Source organism: Rhopalosiphum padi, chromosome 2 (genome assembly GCF_020882245.1).
Source record: "Rhopalosiphum padi isolate XX-2018 chromosome 2, ASM2088224v1, whole genome shotgun sequence".
NCBI lineage: Eukaryota > Metazoa > Arthropoda > Insecta > Hemiptera > Aphididae > Rhopalosiphum > Rhopalosiphum padi.
The window spans coordinates 3,871,443-3,891,033 of record NC_083598.1 but is presented as its reverse complement, the minus strand read 5'-3'; the positions used below and the strand labels follow the sequence as shown (position 1 = coordinate 3,891,033).

Sequence of the window (19,591 nt, the reverse complement as noted above, 5' to 3'; positions counted from 1 at the left end):
AATATATGTCGATTTTTAATCTTCAAAGTTTAAAAATGGTTTAATTAACTTGAGTAAAACAAATTGAAAAGTAAAATATTAAATTAAATTTACAATACAACTAATATATTGTAGTGAAAACGGAGACTAAAGCCTATATTAAACAGCAAGCCAAAGCGATTATGTAAATAAACAAAAATATAGATACAATATGATCAGAGGTGGGTTCGAATGGTTGAAGGAAAAATTATAAAAATTTCAAAGATCTTTTATGTGTTACCAAAAAGAAAAAAAAACGAGAACGGTTACCGGTAAATTTGTTTTATATATCAAACAAATTAACAGTAATAGTATGAAGTATGACTGCAGTTTATTGCGAATAACGATCAAAATAAAGCGGAAATAAGCTTTTCACAAGTGTACACAGAAGGCGAAGAATATTGATATAGATATTATAAAACTGCAAGTTTGATTTATTATTGGGAAATTGACCGATAGATCGTAATTCTAACCTCATTTATAATATTAGAAGATGTAATAGGTAATACTTAACATAATATTATATAACAGTAAATATCGTATTTATCTATTATTATTTATTGTGTTACATACTATATTATAGTGTTGTATATTATTTGTATTGTCTTATTAATATTATATATATATATTATACCTATTTTATTTTAATCGGATTTTATTTCGCTTCATTAACAAAAACGCATCTCTCGAGCTGTAGATTATGCCCATCATATTTTCTTTGCACGTTGTAATAATATAACAATATTATATAATATATACGATATATGCCCATACACATACTCGTTCGTGTTGTCGGGTTTTCGCTTTGGTGGCTTCAACCAACGATTTAACGCTCGTTAAACGTTTTGAATAATAATAATAATAATAATAATGATTATAATAACGTGTCGGTCGTGTGTTTTTTTCTTCTTCTTTTTCTCGCTTGGCCGACTCTCACAACCATCTCTCTCTCGTCTCGGGCATCGTCTGCACACACACACACACACACACTGACACGGGTAGGTGTTATATTATTATATTTGTCATTAATGTCGGCGGAGGCGCCTGCCAGGAAAAAAAAATGTTCCACGATGGGGGCCCCGCGCTGGAGGGGGCGGAGCCGAATCGGCGCGGGGGCGGACACGGGCCGGCCGACCTGTGCCGACCGCGGACGAGCCGCCGGCCGAGCGCCTGGCGCCAGAGTACTACGGCACACCGGCCCCGGGCGCGCACACTGTTTACAGACGACGTACGCGCACGCCACACGGTCGGTCGGAAACGTATTTCGTACGAGTCGGATTACGAGCTTTTATTTTTTATTTATTTTTTTTTTTATACGTCACGGGCAAAATAAATTAAAATATTGTTGGCGAATTTGTTTTTTTTCTCTCTCTCCGCCACTTCTCTACCGCCGTCGTCAATCCGTTTCCGAACAATTGCAGCAGTCCACGGGAATTTCGGTCTGTGTTTCGATTTTTTTTTTTTCATCGTTTTTATTATTATCATTAATACTCGTTGTCGAGTTCTTTTTGAAAAAAAAACGGACGGGATATACGAACGATTTCCTGCACGCCGACCTAGTGTGTTTTCCAAATCTCAACTTTCGTATATTTTGGATCAACGGACCATGTTCCCTGTGCAAATTTGTCACAACGATCGACGATAAAGGTACGATTTATATTGTTTTTTTTTTTAATTCCTTTTGATGAACATATTATTTTGTTCAATTATACGACATATTATATAAATAAAAGTTAAAATATGATCGATAGTCGATACGATTTATTTAATCAGTGTCGATATATTTGGACAACATAATTAATCCAATTTAATTATATGAGGTCAAGATTTTAGTTTTATTAATAAAATTACCTCGATGTAAAATGTATTATATTATGTACCTGTTTTATTTAATATAATATGATCAAAATGTCAAGGAAGGGTGTTACAATTTTACAAAGTTCAGCAGCTGTATTATATTATGTGTTCAGTATAATAAATTAAAAATATGTTTAGACGCCAACGGTATATACAAAATAATTTGTTCAGTGACCGTTTACCTTGAACATATAATATAAGTACTCACGTTAGATCTGTTTGATAACTGTAAACAAAACGTATTCTCACCTACGCTCGTACACCCAAGTATTAGTTAAGGTAAATAGATACATATTTTTAAATCAATATTTTTTACTGCGATATAGTATAGCATAAACAAACTCGTGTAATATTGGATTCGTTTTAAATGGACGCGCGTTGTGTACTAACTAAGTTAAACGCATGATTTTAAAAATTAATTTTAAATATATGTGCATTTTAAATCGAACAGGTATATGTAGTTTACTGATACAATATTTAAGACCCACGTGGTCGTATATTATAAAGGAAAAAATGCTTTATTTTATTTATCTGAAATGTTTAAACTGTATGTGATACAGCATATTATATTATATACATATATATAAATAGTAATAATAGTATATAGTATATATATATATATTTATATATGGATTTCAACAATGAGTAGTATTAAAACGAATGAAATATGACTATTCATAAAAAATAAATAGTTTATAAAATAAGTAGAGTTATAGTTTTAACGGTTCCGTGTTGTGAGACTGCAATAATAATCTTTGTATAATGTGTTTATTATATTAAACTGCAGTTTTCCTTTTGGCTACTACAGCCACCGCCAACTCCCATTGATAACGTGTAATCGAGTATACCGTTCATAAAATATCATGTAGACGTATTATCAGGTCAGTTAACTTGGTCGTTGGGTGGATTCGTTGAAAATCACATTTCGTCTATATATAATATATATAATATTATATGTGTCTATACGCGAAGTGCTCAATACAGTAATACAGTAACACACACACACATATATATATATTGATATTGTTGCCTCGAGTCAAAGACAATTTTAACGACAAACAAACTACAACAATGGCACGTATCGGTGCAGAGTACACGCATTCCGTACATATATGGTTTTCGACGCGTCGTCGATTCAAACACACGCGTGCACATATATTGCAAATTGTTTACAAAGCAGCGTTACTGCAGATTATTATAATATTATAGCAGCCGGGACACTGCGGAGTAATTGCAGCGCGCCGCCGATAACAACAAAAAAAAGGCGATATTTTTACACGAATAACTCGCGTTTAACGTGCGTAAACACTAAATGCCACATTATTATGTTATTATAAATGTTTGACGTCGCAAATAATGATTTATATTATAATTAATAACATAACGTAACGTGGAACTCGAAGTATTCGAAAGTTTCGTTACCCCGCAAGTTCGGATGACGCCCGTCGCCTTCGACGTACCTATCGTTCGTCGCGATCAAATATAATAATATAAACACAACAATGAACAAATAATAATAAATTATATCACTTCCACCGTTATACCTGTACAACACTCCAACGATAACTTTGCAGACGTTATAGGTACATAGGTATAAAATTCCAAGTATGCACTATTACGTGACCGAGTTTAATGGGGACCAATTTGTCGGTCCGCAACCAGGTAATTTCGAGTAATCCGACGCCTTGGCGGTACGGTCACGTTTTAATGCTCCTTTTATTGTTATAATATTATATATACCTATGTGATGTGTGTGTGTGTGTGTGTGCATGTAATATATGTATATAGGTACGTGCGTGCGTCTGTGCAGTGTAATTTTTTATTTCGCCTTAGCTGTATAATAATATATGTCTTTTACACAAAAAAAAATACAGCTTGGACGAATTGAGGCAGTGATGCCCTTTGTACTGCACGTTAACCGCTGCGTAAAAAATATATATATATTTATAAAGGGGTGACCAGGTAAACTGTCAACAGAAGTTATCATTCTTTCTTATAATAGATTTTTTTTTTTTATTATTATTGTTATTATTATAGTGATGTAGTATTTGCGTCACCCAAGGGATGTATGTGCTGCAGGTTCACTTGGACCGTGTGATTAGCGTGGGAATAACAGGAGCATGAATAGTCACAATAATAATAATAGGCGCCTATATAATACATTATATGCGTATAATATAAGAGTAAATCGTCGTTGATGATGCAGGGGATCGTTTAATATATTTTGAGAGTATAATAAATCCATATATAAAATATAATTCCAGACATAAATATCCCTTTTAAATAGATTAATGTCATGTATTCATTAAACTTACAAACGTATATCTACAAAACTATTACTATAGTAGTGATAGTAAATTATTATTATAATTTTAAAAATCATTTTTATTTCTATGTATACAATTTATAAGACTTCGTACAAGCTTTACACTTATGAATAATTTACATAATTAAACTAAACTATATTTTAAAATTAAAATTATATTAATGTATTAAATAATATTAATAACTAAAAAGGAAATTAATAATCATATGCAATTGATATCATTATATTATTGGACTAGATACCAACTATAGTCATGATCGTAAAAACAAATATCAATGTTGTATATGTATTTCGTGAAACGTTTATGTAATTATAATTTAAACAGCTGACGAAACTAATTTTATTTTATTTCATCTTCAATTACCCGTTTTATTATATATTTCTATTATTAAATGAAAAAAAAATATAATTACTAGTTTTATAAAGCTATATATTCTTACATATGTTAAATCATTTATTTAATTTAAATATATTTCTAGAATCTACACTATGGTATCTAACTTATATAATTGTATATACTATATACATTAAATAGTATATATTATTGTAATAAATACAACATTTGCATTATAATTAGTGTCAAGAATTTCCAAGTACATAAGTTTTTAAACATAAAATGAATTCAGTTATTTTAAAATTAATTACATTTCTATAATATTATGTTTATTACAATAATACAATATTTATTGTACTGCCAATGGAATATGATAGATAGGTTCATAAAATGTACATAGAAAAGAATTATTATAAATCTCAAAACGAGTTTAACAGTAAAATACAATTATGTAATATAATAAAACATAACGAAACGATAAACATGTTGCTATAGAGAATCACCCTGTATACAATATTTTCTAATTTACCCATACCGTTTTACAGACGAGAGTATAAGCCAATTTCAAATGAGCGCGCCGTAACTCATAAATCACCCACGGCAGACGTAATTTAAAAATTATTATTATATTGTGCCTCGTCCCGACGCCCATCGTGGAGCAAATCGGATGATGATTATGATGATGATGATGATGATGATGATTATGATGATAATAATGATAATAATAATAAAACTTCACTGGCCTCGAGGAATGATCGATTTGCATTCAATTATTTATATGTACATATCAAAAAACGAATTTTCATTTTCTACAACGAATTTCTAGAAATATACCCTGACATTGTTCCAATTTTTGGTTTATTATTATTTTTTTTTTTTTCAAAACTCGTCACTCGGCCAGCAGGCGGGTTAATAATAGAGATTGGCCAATTGTTTCTGGCACCACTTAATAACCATATGCGTGCACCCCATCCGGCGGCCTGATTGATATTGACGTGTGAATCCTAATTGACAAACCGTCAGATTTTTAACAGCTATATTAACAATAATATCCGGTGTGCCGGAGGTCCTAATGACAAAATAATATTACGCAGGAAAACTTTTTTTAGAATGCACTTTTTGTTTTTGAAAATAACGCTGACGTTCCCGATAATTACTTTTTGACTGTATAAAATGCTTAAAAAAAACTTAATATTACATACCTACGTGGATACGTATAATGATTATTAACCTTATTCATACCTTTTTTTTTATCCCCCATTGTGTAAATATAGGAAGACTAATTGAATTGTTCATTTTCTCGCTGTAATTTACAAAAAATTTACAATTACGCTTTGCATAATATTATATAATTCACTGGAACAACTATTATATTATTTTATGGTATAGTCAGCAATATATTTTATTTGCGTAGGTAAAATAATAATCATAACTTTGTTATTTTACTTCACATTTATAATGGTTTTTCAAACATAAACACAAATACACAATATATTGTATCATATTATATATTTATATGTATGTAGTTTATAAGTACAAAAGAGAACAAAAATTGTTGTCTATAATCATAAAATTGCACAGTCGTATAAATTAGACCGACAATTACTTCAAAGTACGTGCTGAATGCAATAAGGTTGCATTAGAATCGGGAAAACGATTTATCGCTACGAAAATGTGTATTCGTTTTCAATGATGGTGATGATAGACGAACACATTGCTGATTCGTATTAAAATATAATTAATAAATATTTTCACGTTCTTCGCGTAATAATTGCATGCGGCAGTATGAAGTATCAATATTATAGTATAGATGAACCGATTAATTATAAGATGCTGGTCAGTGGTGTCATGTTATATTTATATAATCCATTATTCAACTATGTTCAAACATGTATTCTGATGTATATTAAACGTAAATAAAAACCGTATTTTATATTATCATAATATATTAAATTTACAGGTGTGAAAGTGATTCGAATATAACACTCGAAACCCGTAAACTACCGTTTAAAAATGTAAAAACTTTTACTGTTCAAAATTAAAATGTAATATAGACTGTATAGGTATATTAATTTATGATTATGCGTAGTCGTCGTCTGTTCAAACCACTGTCAGAGATCGGTAGTTTGGCACAGACGAAAAACGCGAACTGAAAAACGTCGATTTCCTCCTCGGCCGTCATAAAACACCGCGGGTAAAGTATTTATATGTTATGTATATGGGTATTTTAATACATAATTATAATAATAATAATATAATGAGGTCATTATTATACAACGACTGCGACGCGTCGACTAGACAAGTTTTTCCAGCGGCAATAAAATTCGAATTAAACGCGACGCGTCGCGAGATAGGGTTAGAAAAGGATTAAGAAAAAAAATAATAATAATAAAAAATATCACATATTTTTAAGGATTCTTTCTCTGCGTGTTCCATTCATGACTTCCCACGGAGCCTCGGGGTCGTTTCCATTCATGCCCGGTGAACGCACACACATAATATTATTATATATAGACATATTTATACATTTATATATATATATATATATATACACACACACGAGGACGCGTGGGCGCCCGCATTACCTACGTTAGCCGTCGCTGTCGCCGCCACAGCGGCATACCGTTCCTAAAATTAATAATATTAATAATGAAACGGAAAAATCTCATAAATTCGTGTCTCGGAAAGGCGTTTTGAACAAATCGTCTGTGTGTATATACAACACACGCGCGTTCGTGGCGTGATTTTTTATTTAATATTTTTTTTTTTTTTTTCGCGCGCGCGATCCGCTCCCGACAGAGGTGAGACGAAAACACACGACACTCTCTTTTTGCACACACACACACACACACGGCACACATGATAATCGCTCAGACATACGCGACAGTACGTTCACCCATATTATACAGGTATAGGTAGGTACCGCGATAACGGTATATATACCTACTGCGCCCGAAGACGACGACGACGACGACTGCTGCTGTGACGTTTACGTTGTTATTATTATTATTATTATAACTATTATTACGCACGTCGATGTCGACGACGAAACGATATCGGTAGAGAAAAAAAAATTAAATGGTCGCAACGATAGAAAATACACATTTGAATAAAAATAATAATAATAATAATCGAAACGCCAGTGTAATAATATTATATATTATGTGTGCGGCAAACGCGACAGCTGCTGAATTGATGAGCGCGCGCAATTGCATTGTATAGTATAATAATATAATATTATTATTATGCGAGTTATGTCATTAATAATGCGATATTATACGAATCGTGTTTTATATTGACTGTAGGGCGTCGCGTGTAGTATAATGTGTGTGAAAAAAAATTAATTAATAAAACCGATTTTGACGGAAGTGTTAGTATGCGCAAAAAAAACATATCGTTATTGTATTATAATATATATATAATATTATAAATAAAATAAAATGATTAAATTATTAGAGTCCATTTTGCTCGTTTGCCGCGGTGGCGACGATGTGTGGTAGGTACACGTGAGCGCGTGTACACAGATTTTTTATGATAATAACTGCAATATCATAAATATGATTTACGACCGTTTACGAAATCTGTACCGCGGTTACAGTAGGTACAACGATATTGTAATATAATTATGGTACCTACATAATATGTAACGCGGGCGCAGGATTCGCGATTTCTAACGTTTCTTGTAAAATTGACGGCCGACACATGATGGTAATATAATATTGTAATATATACATTACGCGTTTAGTATTAAATAGCTGCAAACAGCCAAATATATGTTATTCTATATTATATGACGTATAAAATAATAATATGTTAAGCGATATGGGGTACTCGTCGTATATCCGGGCAATAGGCCAAACGTCTATGATGTCGGCGCCACTCACGGAGACTTCAATAATAATAATAATAATAATAATAATAATATAAGAATGGAATTCGCAAGATTATTCGATATTTTTAACCACACTAGTGAAACCACACTGAAAAACGTGATTTATTTTGGCACACGCTTTTAAATTCGCTGTCGATTTGTTTTGATTTAAAATATTAATTTTTGACTACATATTATATATACGCGATTTCGAAATTACAAAAATAAACAAACGAAAGGGCAGAAAATCGAACCGATAGAATTGTATAATTATTATAATAATAAGAACAATATTTTAATAATAAATTTTATCTAAAAATTATTTACATTTTTCCATAAAGGGTGTTGCAAAAAGTTAGTTATTTCAACCAAAATGTACAAATGTTTTTGTTAATCATTCCGACCAACACCAATCTGTATAATGTGATTATAATATAATTTTGAAAACAAATTTTAATTTTTCATTTCACTTTTTTATAATCTGTTCCCCAGTTCTTATAATAATAACTTGGTTTAAATATTTAAATTATATGAAATTTAAATAAAAAAAATTAATAAAATGCGGCCTAATCGATTTCAAATAAATATTTTTATGAATTTATATCAATTTTTAAAAACCTTATTATTATTCCATCAGTATAATTTACAAATAATTGGTATATATTTTGACATTAATGACAGTTTGTATTCTTCTTGATATGTTTAAATCAGAAAAAACTGCCTAAATTTTGTTATCTCAACGTTATTACACATTATTTATAGGAAAATAATTTTTTCCCTATTGTTATAGTCTTGCAATTAATTTTTTACATACTGTAGGTATACGGAAAGGTTACATGTACAATGTTAGGAACAATTTTATAATACCTAAAATAGACAATTAAAAATGTGCAATTTCTAATATTATATTTTGTTGTACTAGCTAGACTATGTAGCGTATTCATTTTTTTATTATACAAAAAATTAGTATTACATTATTGCAGATTTTCAATAATACAGCTGCAATACACCATTGCGATGCACGAACGGTTCAGTTCAATTAAGGTCAAAATATACCAAAGCCAATAAATCGTATAAGTTATAATAATATGACTACACTCAGTATAATTTATGTTGTGAATATAATTTTAATGACAATATATTATTATTACTTATTGAAGAATAAAATAAAATGTAAATATTATAATGAATTATCAATGTATTATGAAAAAAACCGTACATTGAGAGAGCAAAATAAGGAAAACACAATTTTATTCATATATAATATTATAATGTAATAACATATTTGCATGTATACATTTTGCGAGTGAGTCATGTGAGTCGTATCTACCTAAATATACATATACAAATATAATGCAATATGTTTATTATATTTATCCTTGAGTTAATACATTTCTAATCTTATTTTTTTTTCATTTAGTCATTAATAAAATAGTTACTATACTTGTAAGTTTTGAACGGAAAACATAATAATAAAATGGTACTTTAATTCATTCAAGTTAGGTTGTAACATCGACTGTCGTGAATTAAATCATCTTACCCGAGTATATATTACCGCGACTGATGAGGATAATCGATTTTGTAAATGTTTCGCGAGTGAAATAATATAATTTTATAGCATTAAAACTGTGAGCAGTAAGAAACAAAAATGCAGTACACTATTTATTATTTTCTATTGGGTCGAGTTTGGTTTGATTTAAAGATCAGACGCTTAAATCTGTAAATATAACCATAAAAATGTCCTTTAAGTTTTTCAAGACAATTTTTTTTTTGTGTTTGATAATTCTTATCTACGTTATAGGCACTAATATATATAACATTGGTATTAGATACAACTAGGAATTAATTAGACCATTTTAAAAATAATTCAAGAAGCTGATTATAATATGGATTGTCGAGAGCTTTCCATATCAAAACCCAAATTAAAAAGAATGTAAACTTCACTTTCCGCTCGCTGGTTATGCTTTAGTAAATACACCTCTGAACTGCGATTTTCTTATAGGTTAAATATTATTATATTACACGTCTGCCAGTGATTCTGTTTCAGGTAAATAGGAGGTATTGAGGCATCATCGTCAGCCTATTGCTTTTTAGGTATACAATAACAACATTAAAACAGAAAATCCGAGTTGGGTCCCTAGATATTTGATCGCCTAAATTATATATGAGTTGGGTCCACATAGTAATTTGATAATATTCGAATTTGATCCGTAGTCACAATTGCTTTTCGTAATACTAATTTAATTTATTATTTACTTAGTTTATATTTTACTTTGGGGTTCGGTCACACAGTCATGCAAATAAAATAAAATAAAATATTTTTAAAATGTATAATTATGAACAAAAACAAATTTTTGTTATATTTTATTAATGATGCAAACACTAATAATTGCATGTATATGCCATAGTAACAAAAAATCAAATTATTGTGAGACTTTCCAGCAAGTTGTCTTAGTCAATCTTGATGTGGTGTAACATTAATAGTCCGGCCTTAGCCTTAACTGATTTTTCGAATAAATAAGTCCTAAGGTGTTGGTAATTTCGGTGAACGAAATTATCTTTAACCACGTGAGTAATATGATGTGAACTTTGATGCGAACGATATTACTATAATAATATATAAAATTTGTAATATAAGATATTTGCGATATAGCTATAGTAATATGATCTTAATATATTAATATGCGTCTTTTTACTTAGATTCTGAGTGAAGCGATGAGTAAAATACCTCGGTACCCATAGGAGTAACTAGATGGGCTTAAGTGGGCTTCAGCCCCCCCCAGGAATTTTCGGATAAATGTATGTGCTTATACAGATATTAGTATTAAGTAAGTTTAGATATTAGTAACTTATTTTTGCCTAAAATATAAAAATATAATGTTTCATATAAACAAATAATCATTCAAGTCAGTTGTAATTATAAACATAAATAAAAACAATAAATAATAGGTAATCTAATTAAAAAAAATTGCTATAAAACATTTTTAGGAATCTAGCCCATCCTAACTTAAAAGACTATTATAGTTATGCCTATATCGTTATCCAAATTATATCATTTCTGAAATTTGAGACCCAAATCGAGATCATCTCCAAAAAATACTCAAATTTTCATGTACTTACCATTTTACATACTTGATCGATTACACAATATAATGATAATATATTATTAGAGCAGGTGCCTGCCATAGGTATACTATATCATGATATTATATTATACGGTTTTGTTCATAAGATTTATAATATTGAAAAACTTTACATAGCTGATTTATTCTATATAAAAATAATATATCGCCAACGATATTAATTTCAACACAGTCGTGTACATTTATATTTATGTATATGCCTATTACCCAAAACCGTAACGAGAAACCAATCAACGTCGGTTATAATATACGTATTTTAGTATTTATACAGATTGTTTGTGTATTATTATTATTATTATTATTATTGTTGAGTATTATAACTATTACGTGTGTTATTCAAATCCACCACGCATTCCTCAGACAGATATAATCGGTATTCTCTCGCGGCCGGGTCTTCTTTCACAGCAAAGCGTTTATACACCATACTGGTACCCTCTTATATTTTTTTTTCACCGATCAGCTATATCATCTCGTTTTCTTTCTGTACACGCCGCCGCCGCGGTGTCTTAGACGTACGCTCATATAGTTTTTCGTATAAAAATAAAATAGTATTGAATAATATGTTACATACGCTGCATATTATACGCATAATGTGTAAAAATGTAAGACCGGTCGTCTGCGAGATAATTTAATGTTGTAAAATAATGTTAGACGACGCACTTTTTATCAGCGATTTGTCACCGATCTTCCCCATTTTGTGCGACGACGAAGGATTCCGGCCGTTGCATACAACATTTACGCGACGGCGGTTAAACACACGCATGTATAATTTGTAATAGTCATTATGCATTTTTCAAGTATATTCGTTGATATTTTATGTAAATAATATGGTATATCGACTAACAAAGTCCGCTTAAAAAAATATAATATTAAGAATAGTTTGATTTGTTATTGAAAAACAGGATAAGGAAGAAAAAATAAACTTTTTGTTTTTTTCATCGCACTTGACACAATATAGCGTGCACTTAATCACGCTACGTACCTAATCAAAACATTTAAAACGGTAACTACGCCAGTGAAATTCTCTTCATAATAATTGTTATCATATAACTACTTGTTTATAATATGTATCTAATATCTATGCATAGTACATAAAAGGACTAGTATATTTTAATATATTTGAATTTTTCCACCAAGTATCTACTTATTTGAACATAATATAATTGTATATGCCCTTAAATATTTCGAATTTAAATGATACTTTGCGTGTTCGTTACTCTCAGGTCTTATTAAATGTTTTAAATTAAAAAAAAATTATTTTATGTCATAACGAGTGACGCTATAACTCAAATTTATACTTATAGACCACCATTTAAATTTTTTGTTGACATCTATATTATAATTATATATAAGCAAACATAATATTGTTTAAATAAAGTCTTCATATGATGGATATGCTCTATTATGCTTATTAATGCATACAGTTACGCGAAGAGTTATCATTATAGTTCATTAATTATAAATATTGGGGTAAGAAAAATGGTTTTCAAAGTACTTAAGAAAATTTTTAATTCATATACTTTACCAATATTTTTACGATTTTAAAATCGTTATTATTTTATGTAGACAATATGTAGTAGCACGTATAATGTATATTGTTGAAAAGACTTAATGTCTGAAACATCTTTTTCCAGTCCAAATGAATTTTTACTATAAATATACTGCAACCGTTGCAGGGGACTCGCAGGGAAACAAAGACTATAATACATATAAATAATATAAATGCAATCTGGCTGCAAGGACACTGCTGTTATTATTATAAAGAGGTACCTGGTACCTATTTGCTGCACTTTTTACACATACACACATATATTATAATATGTATCGTGTTTGCAATGTACTGACCGGACGTTTATCGCTGGGACAGCGAAAGGAAAAAACCTACTTGGTAAAAATATATAACACGATAGTATACAAAGTCCGTAGGCTTACGATACGTCTTATAAACGAGAAAATATTATTTACTAAATATTATTACCTTCTAAATACTATTTACGTACATAATAATATTATAATATATTGATATATACACGTGGCGCGTTGTTGATTTCCACCGTCTCTCCCGTACAATGTTAATAATAATAATAATAATAATAATAATACCTATAACACGCGTAATATCGGAGCGCATATTGCGGCGGGGCCCATCCTACGAAACAACCCATATTCGTCGGCACAGTACGCCCATATGGACTGGAATGTAAATTCGAGTATAAAAAAAAGGGTGGGATGACGATATCATTACTATCATCATTTGTTTTTCTCTCAGCGACGGTTTTATATGGCATGTACGCAGTGCGTTGTCGGTGGCACTATTTCTAAGATCGTCTCCCTCGCATCTTCGGTAATTGAATAAAGGTGATTCATTATTTTCCAAGTACGCTCAGCTTCGTTTCATCCTTTAATAATGATTGTTTTTTTTACTTTTGAGTTTTTTAATTTTCCAGTGTCTCACTATAACTCCCGGACGTATATTTTCAAATAGTATACATATAGTTTTATGTTTATTGTCAACATGTATGTAATGTCTTGCGGTTTAGAAGACATGAATGGGCTTATGGCTATTTAATATCATGGTAATTATTTTATATTTTACATAATATAAATTAAGGTTAAACGTTTTTGACGCTTAACGTGTTAAATGGCCAATAGGTTCCTGATTTTTTTTTTTCATGCTGAGTTATAGGCTAAAATGATACAATGATACATAATGATTTTATAACGTATCTTAAATAATAAAATAATCCAATAATATAAATACTTTCAAAAAAAAAAAAGGTAAATTACTCCAATTATTATATTACTTACTGCAGTATTCGAAGCAGTATATTTGGAATATTATCCATGTTTAGTAATAACCACGACGACCGAAAACTGCTACAACTATAGGCTATATTAGACATAATATATAATAATATATACATGTAGAGGGATAAAATACTATTAATATGTTTGACAGTTTTTTTTTTTTTTTATTATTTACTTCGCACATTATAACATTGTAACTTTAACACGGTGTGCGCACGCGATAATCGTTAACTAATCTGCACAAAATTGAAAATAATAATAATCATTATATAATATGCATATTATCCAGATAATATTGTGACAATATTAGGTATAAATGATTTACATACGCGGGAAATCTCTGCGCGAACGATTGATTTCGCGAAGTTATTTGTCATTGCACGACGATTGTTGACACCTATACGTGCAATATAGTCGCATGCCACAGCCACGATATCACGGAAACCGCAGGTGACTAAAACTACAACAGTCGAACACAAAATATTATTTATATAATACATGATACTGGGTGATTCTTTTTACAGTAAACACTCGTTATCTCGAAAAATATTGACGTTTTTGGAAATAGTTTCTTTCACGTGATTAGAAGTTGTCATGATATTTAAAAACAACATTTTTTTTAAATCATATTTTTTTGCTAATATACATTTTTAACTTTACATTTCTTAGCAGATTTTTTTTCCCGTATATTTCGATATAATATGGAAATCAGTTTTCTACCGAGTAATTAATTTTTGTATAAGTTAGAGTTGCAAATCACTGTGCGACACCAATCAACTCAATTATAAAATTGTAGAAAAATGTGGAGTTTGTTCGAACTTTGATTTTTATTCATAGAAATATTCTTTTTCGTGTAATTACTTTTTATTTTACAAAATATAATTGTAGTACATATCTTCACGGTGTAATGAGTAATATACGTGAGCAGAATAACATAGTTTCCTCGTTCTGTAGGTGACTGCTGCAACGCACAATACGATAATATATTATTTTATTGTACTTGATCGGTGACTTGAGTAAAGTCGTAACTCTCAATATTATAATACGTCAAGCCATAAAATGAAAATAATATAATATATTATTATACTAATAATATGTAAACCTATTACAATATTACTACAGTTGACTGTTTACCGCACATGTGTTAAGTAATGTCCTACGAAATCGGTTTTTTCCTCTATCACTACAAAATTTTGCCTTTGCCGTAATACACACCATATTGCAAATAATAAGAGGGTACTTGATTTTAACTGCTTGAAACAAAAATACCCGTAGGCAATTAATAGACTATATATTATTTTCATTTGATCATCTTTACACGTTTTAAAAACCGAGACACTATATTCGTTTAAGTTGTTAATATATTCCATAAATATTTAAAAGATGTGTATCACCACAAGGCATACCCCTTAAGTAGTATAAAAATAAGTATCAATATTCTGAAAAATCTGGTGTTTAAATATATTTCAAAATTTCAAAAATCAAAATCGTAAATAATTTATTAGTAAAATAAAGAATAGAAGCGATGGCCGATGAGTATTCTTCGCGCCCTGTATAAATCTGTGGTCCACACTCCACACATTATATTGTGATATGACATATATGTATAATGTCGTGTTGCGCGCGTGTGGTCACGGAGTGGAAAATTAAAAATGGTTTTTTTTTTTTTTTTTGGATCTCTGCCCGCTGCGAAACCGTATCGCGATAATATATCAAATCGTGGTGCGGAAAAGTCCGTGGCATGCGCTGGCCTCATCGTATATGTTTTGGTCGGGCTCGGCGGTGGCGTTTAAATAATTATAATAACGCATATGCGCCCGTTTAATGATGAATTACTGTACGTTGTCTTATAATGTCGTGTAGTAGTGTGAATCGTTTACGCGCACGCCATCATGAATAATGCAATGCATATTGCTATTAAACTACATATATTATACCACAATAATATTATGTGATGTATACGAACTCCGCGACGCGCTTGTCGCCACTGTTGTTATTACGTCATCAATACGATATAATGTGGCGCACCGATCGTCGTCATAATATTATAATATATTAAAATACCGTTTTGATATGAAACCACCATTGTTCGATAACAGTTGCAAAGTTTGTATATACTATATAAATTAATATGAATAAAATAATGCATCGGTGATCTGTCCGCACTCACTACCGTTATTACAAAGATTTTATATTATAAATCATTTATTGAAGTGAAATACATTTAAGTGGGACACGGCGGTCATATCCACCCACTATCTCATTAAAAATGACCAATCACACATTAGAAACTTTACTCATCAGACTTTAAAAAACACGAAAAACTTGATTATTATGAATTATCCTTGCTATAAGCTGATATTCCACTGATAATTTGTAATTCAAAGAAACCCACCCAGGTTATCTATACTCGCATGATATATGTATATTTTTTTAAAGTGTTTTCACCGATAGTAGAGAAATACCATTGAAATCTACGCAACCAATTGTGAAGTTCTAAAGTCCTATATATAATATTATGTCTTAGACTATTTAAGATCAATTTTCAACTAAAATAAACCTAACTACATGGTTATATTAATTTTTACTATAAGTAAGTGATTGCGAGCATTATTATTGAACTTTAGTATCAAACGCGATGTGGGGAATAAAAAATATTCATGAACGAGTGGCGAGTCATAATAATTGCCTAACGTTAAACATATTAAATATATATGAAATTATAAAAAAATGTATAAATTGAAAAATAGAAGGTCATAATGTAGGCTGGAGAAAATTGGATTAAGGCTGCAAAAACAATCATTACTTTAGGAATAAACTACGCAATAAAGCTAAAAACGAAACGCGCATGACAAAATAAAAACAAGTAAAGTTAAAAAAAAAACTGTTTATTGATTATAAATATACTTATGCAGCAATGAATATCTTAATTATTGGTATTTCAAATCTGAAATATATCACAAATTAGTGATTATTTAGTTTAATATTAATTATTAGATAATTTAATTAGTTAATTAAATTTATTTGTATTTTTTTTTTTTTGTTAAGATAGTTTAGGATAGTTTAGGAATAAATATTAGGTAATATAATATTATTAAACACAGATAAGAATGATAAATTAGGATTACTATGGAACGAATTTTCGGTTTTTTTGTAAGATTTCGGATTTCACGGTGAATAGACAAGTTCACAAGTAGGAATCACAAAAAACGTAAGACAACTGCATATTGGAACAAAAAGAAGACATAGCGTAGTGCATTTAAAAAACCTGGTAAAATAAAAACGTACTTTTCAAAATATAGACCGCTTATGGTTTAAAGGGTGTACCGACGAATATTAAATCCGTGAAAATATTATAAACGCGTCATTATTATACGATTGTTATCACTGGCGTTTAATGACGGGACGAAAGTATTCCGCAGTTATTTTTCTAGCAATCCGACGGTCGCAGCGACTGCGGCAGACCTCGTCGTCGTCCCGCTAGCAATCGGATCGCCGAGATAGGAGTGCAACAACTTAAGCAGCTATACGCACTACCTATAATGCGCACTCGTATAATAAGACAGCGTTTCCGGAAACCGTCCCGCGGCGGCGGCGCGCATCGTCACCGCCCCCGCGCAATACCTACTACGCGCTATATAAATTACATTAATATCTGCAGCGGTCCGCCGTAACGCATAATATATACACACACACTTACGACGGCCACCGGCGGCGGCCACGATAATTTAATATAACGTGTGTGTGTGTGTGTGCGCGCGTGAGTACCTACATATAATTTTCATTATCATTATACTCGTATAGGCTGCAGTGACCGGATGTGCGAGGCGAGAGAATATAATGTATATTATTATAATATTAAAATGTATATATATATATATATATATATATATAGAGGTAGGTACCTCCTATATATTATAACGTACGACCACCGCGACGACCATAACACGACGACGGTGTGTAAACGCCTACCGACGCCGCCGCCGCCGCGCATCTCGCACGTCTACATAATATTATAATATATATATATATATATATGACATATTATCGTGCCCGCGGCGATCGCGGTCTACAGATGCTGCTGCTGATGCTGCGCCCGTCCGCATGCACACTTACCTGTCCGCGGATCGAGCTGAATCGTCGTCGTCGTCGTTCCGATTAAACGGCCACCGTTCACGGCGATTACGCCGCCGCGCAGCAGTATACCGGCCTACTCCGCGCACACGTCTTGCACCGTATAATATTATGTACATTATACCCGGTTACGGGTATACGCGCCGTCCGTCCGCTGTACGGTTTAATGTCATGTACAATACACTGCTGCGTGCGGAGCTGGTGCAGTACACCCGAGTCGGCCGTGAAATCGTTTGTCACGCGCCGCCGCCCGTCCGCTCGTCCGCGCGCACAATGGCCGGTTCGTCTCCGCGCAGGCCTTCGCGACCAGCCAAACCGCAGCGGATAACCTCGGGCAGGGTCCGCGGCGGCGGCGACTCTGATATTATAATAATAATAATAATAATAACGACGACGACGATATTAATAATAATATAAAAACGTAATTCTGTATAATATTATGTTTTACCTATTATTGTTGTTGTATATATTATTATTGTTATTATTACCGTCGGCGATTCGACCGGAACGGAACTCGAGCGCTCGCCGTCGCGGTACATTCGTATAAACCGCATCTTGAAACGCCGACCGGAAAATCTTTTCCACCGACAATGACGCCTCGCACGAGACATGCGGTACACGAAAATTTCTATTTCAGTGTCATGTTTTGTGGTCGGTCGTATTATTAAAATTTAATAGTTGATCGATACGCCTACCTACGTCATGTTGCGATTACGATTCGCGAAGATATCTTTGATTATATCTATTATGTAAGACAATATAATAATTTGAAAACTCTAAGACCGCGAAAAAATCGAAATATCTCGAAAAAAATCCGATAGGCCAACACAGATAATGTTGTCGACTCAAAAAGTTTGTTTATAGCTTATTGCGCTCAAGTATTAAAGCATCGCATTGGCGGATGACGAAAATTCGCATCAATATGACGCGCGGGTCGGAGAGACAATGAACGATGCACCGGGTGCATCCCACATTCCCACAACCAACGGTAAAAAAAACCACCGCGGACTTACAATGACCGTAAACTGATCAATAAATACCAATACAATTCTTTTTAAATATTCAAGGTCGTTATGAATAACACTAATTCGTTTTTATCG

The 19,591-nt window shown here is 31.6% G+C and overlaps 1 protein-coding gene across 1 annotated transcript in view; it reads left to right on the top strand.

Moving 5' to 3' along the window:
- Positions 1-1,214: 1,214 nt before the first annotated feature.
- Positions 1,215-19,591, top strand: part of LOC132921356 (noggin-like) — a 37,935-nt gene continuing 19,558 nt past the window's right edge. The window contains exon 1 of the mRNA XM_060984344.1: positions 1,215-1,665. The gene's annotated coding sequence lies outside the window, so the exon portion shown is untranslated. The remainder of the gene's footprint in view (positions 1,666-19,591) is intronic.